Source organism: Sus scrofa, unplaced genomic scaffold, assembly GCF_000003025.6.
Source record: "Sus scrofa isolate TJ Tabasco breed Duroc unplaced genomic scaffold, Sscrofa11.1 Contig789, whole genome shotgun sequence".
NCBI classification, from domain to species: domain Eukaryota; kingdom Metazoa; phylum Chordata; class Mammalia; order Artiodactyla; family Suidae; genus Sus; species Sus scrofa.
The window spans coordinates 3,069-7,122 of NW_018085311.1; the positions used below are offsets into that span (position 1 = coordinate 3,069).

The window sequence follows — 4,054 nt, forward strand, 5'->3', positions numbered from 1 at the left end:
GCTAAATACTGAGATGCAATCTCAGCCTAGAAAGACTATTGTAATGAAAACAGATTCATAAGCAGTTCCATCATCCAATAATAAAAGTTGAAGAAACTCTTTTACACATAAAGAACTCCAGGAAGCTTCTGTTGTTCCATTCATTCCCTCCTCTTTGTGAGGTCATCTTAGGTCATCTTCCAAAAAATAGAAATCTTGTCCTCATATTGCTATTTTAGTTCTGTTCTCATTCTTCACATTAGCAGAATAAAGGAACCCCTTGTGGAGACAAGATCCAAGTGCTGTCCATCTCAGGAGCTCACAGTAGTGAATACTCTTCATGCTAATTCCTTTCTTCTAGATGTCAGGACCTGAATGAACTGCAGCAAGAACCCTGACTTTGTCCTGTCAAGGCTGTTGAGTGACCAGACAAATGACAGTCCCTCTTTGGTCTCTTCCTAGTGCTCTACTTGCTGGGTCTCTTGGGAACTTGCTACTTCTGCTGACTATTGGTGCTGACATCCGCCCCCACACCCCCATGTACTTCTTCTCATTTGGCTCTCTGGTTGATCCCTGCTTTACAACCACCACAGCCCCCAAAATGCTGGAGGCTTTTTGGACAAAGAGTGGATCGATCACTTTCTCTGAATGTCTGGCAAAAATATATTTCTTTGTGGTTCTTGTGGATACAGACAACCTGCTTTTGACTGCCATGGCTATTGACTGCTATGCTGCCATCTGCCATCCTCTGCACTATCCACTCCTAATGACTCCTGGCGGATGTGGACTGCTGGTGGGTGGGTCCATGCCCTCTTGCTACCCTATCATCTATACTCAATAAGAAATTCCCAGGGTTCCCTTTGTGGATCATTGGAAACAAAACTGACTAGTATCCATGAGGATGCAGTTTGACCCATGCCTTGCTCAGTGGGTTAAGGATCCAGTCTTGCCCTGAGTAGTGGTATATATCACAGACTCAGCTTGAATCCTGCATTGCTGTGGCTGTGGTGTAGGCTGTAGCTCTAATTCGCCCCCTAGACTGGGAACATCCACAGGTCCCAGGTATGGCCCTAAAAAGCAAAAAACAAAAAAACAAACAAACAATTTAAATTCCCTACTTATCCTGTGATTTTGGTCCACTCTTTCAACTTTCTTGCTCTGATGCCCACCTCAATGAGAACCTAATGACTGGTTCTGGCAGGACTTTTAGGAATCAGCCCTCTCCTCTGCACCATAAGTTCTTATGTCCATATTTTACATGCTGTAGCTAAGGCTCCATCAGCACAGGGGAAAAAGAAAGCCTTGGCCACATGCAGCTCCCACCTCTCCGTGGTCATCCTCTTCTACAGCACGGTCTTTGCCACCTACTGAAGCCCCCATCCACCTCTCACTCCTCTGGGGAGCTGGTTGCTGCTGTCATGTATACCCTGGTAACTCCCACTCTCAATCCTTTTATTTACAGTCTGAGAAACAAGGATGTGAAGAGTTCACTAAAAAGGGTTTGGGGCATAGAGAGTTCTTTGGATTAGGAACAATAAACAAAGTGCCCATAAACAAGCATTTGGGGGAAAATCTCCACTTTTCACCAAATTTACAGAGTCAGTTAATACCAAGGCTGTCCCAGAGCGTATATGGTATATTGGAAATAACACTAATAGAAATTAGGAAAACTAGGTTCTAAGTCCCACACAAGCTACAGGCTTATTGTATATATTCCAGAGTTAGGTATATGTGTTATATTATATTATCATTATTGGCAAAATATTATATCAGTTATATGTCAAAGGGAATATATTTTGCATGATAATATAGAAATAGGTGTATTATGTAAATATAACATCCTGAAGGTGGATTGGATGACCGTTCTCTGAATTGCCTTGGAACACTAATATTATTGAAACTTCATCATCTATTTCCCTCATTACCAACATTTTGAACATCACTGCCATTTCTGTCACCGGTTCAATAATGAATATCTTCACCATCAGCTTTATTGTAGTCAATATCATTTTTTTGTCATCAGAATCACCAGAGTACCATGTTTTATTGTATTCCCATCAATATCACCAGTCGTCTCATCAGGAGTAAGAGTGGGAAACTGCTGCCGTGCACTTTCCCCTCTTAATGCATCACTTTTTCAGAATCTTTTGCCTAATTGTGTGTTTGATATAAATTTAAGTTGTCTGTAAAGACTCTCCATATCCTTGCTGAGATTGAAAGATTGGCAACAATTGGCCTATTTTAAGTTTTTATTCCTGGGGTTTAATAGAATTAAAAATATTTCCCATATAATTGTTATTCATGAACTTTGTTCTATAACAATAAATTATCCATGTATCACTAAAAAAATTAATTATTCTTTCTGATAAACACTATTAAAGAGTGATTCAGAAAAAGGATTTACTGCATTTTAAACAGGATGAACTCTAAGTCACTACCACTGCTCCACCTTCTCTCTATATATAGTAAGCACTGTATCAAAGCAGAGAATATGTATTGTGTCGCCTTATGATACTCCCTATAGTTCATCTTATTGTACATTGTGCATTGTAGGATCTGAGAAAATAATGGATGATTAATTCCATCTAGAAAACACTCTAGCTGGATAGGTTAGGTAGAACCCAAATTTAGTATGGTAACTCAGATGAAGGAGCTGGAGGCTGTGTAGAAAGCATTAGAAGGAGGAAGCTGTGCCTCTGGGACTCTGAAGATACACTTGAATATGAGCCTGTAAGCTGTGATTGAAGGAAAGGCTGTTCATGTGAAGGGAAAAACTATTTGAGATGTAACAAAGAACAAACTGCTACAGAATTGAAATAAGAAGGATGCTAGTAATAGAGCAGCACTTGAGGAAGAGGAGTACCAGGAGAATATGATTTTCTGACCCAGCTGAATGGGGAAATCTCATTAATACCTCATTAATAACACTGCCATTCAGGTGAGGCAATAAATGGCCAAGCTTTTACAGTAAAATCACACTCTGGAGTAATACATATTCTAGATTCTGCTAAGAAAGCCCAAAACCAAATTCTAACAATGTCTTTTTTTTTTTTTACAATAGGCAGGTATTTGTAGTTTAAAAATAAAAACAAAATAAAGATCATTATTAACATAAACATTAAGAATAAATTTTTATCAGTAGAGAACCAAATGAATTATAGGATACCCATATCTGAAGGTGTCTATAAAGATTCTATGCATCATTGTTGAGATTGAAAGACTGCCAACAATTGAATATTTTAAGTTATATTCCTAGGTTTTTAATAGAATTAAAAATATTTCCCAAATAAGTTTTATTCATGACCTTCGTTCTGAAAAAATAAATTATCCATGTATCACTCAAAAAATTAACTCTTCTTTCTGATAAAGACTATCAAAAAGTGATGCAGAGAAAGGATTTACTGCATTTTAAACAGAACGCACTCTGTGGAATATTATGAACTCCATAAAAAGTGGGGTCTCTAAATAATGACATGAAAAAATGTCCACAGTACAAAAATATATGTGGTGTGACCATTTGAATATATATATATTTTATGTTAAGTATGTTACAAATAAATAAGGGGGAAAAAAGAGCTATCTCAGCAGTAAAGATGAGTGTTTTTCAATTTTCAAATCATATTTTTTTAAGATTTACTTTTTTGGGGGGGTGTTTTAGGGCCCAACCTATGGCATATGGAAGTTCCCAGGCTAGGGGTCAAATCAGAGCTGAAGCTGTTGAGGGATCTGAGCTGCATCTGCATCTGCATCTGAGCCACAGCAATGAGGGATCTGAGCTGCATCTGCGACCCACACCACAGCTCACAGCAATGCCAGACCCTTAACCCAGTGGGTAAGGGCTGGCATCAACTCGCATCCTCTTGGATACTACTGGGTTCCTTATTGCTGAGCCACCACAAGAACTCCAGTATTTGCTTTTTTAAAAATAAGAGGCATAAATTTTACATGAAAGAAAAATACTGAAGGGGGAGGGGAAAACAGCAGGGAAAATTTCCTGTAGATTCCCAGGCTCACAGCAGAACAGAGCACCAAAGTGAAGGATTGCAAGATTCTGTGAACCTCATTCCTATTGCCG

General features: G+C 38.8%; 1 pseudogene; it reads left to right on the plus strand.

The window, feature by feature from the left end:
• The first annotated feature begins 354 nt into the window (after positions 1–354).
• On the plus strand, positions 355–1,508 carry LOC100153292 (annotated as a pseudogene).
• The last annotated feature ends 2,546 nt before the right edge of the window (positions 1,509–4,054 follow it).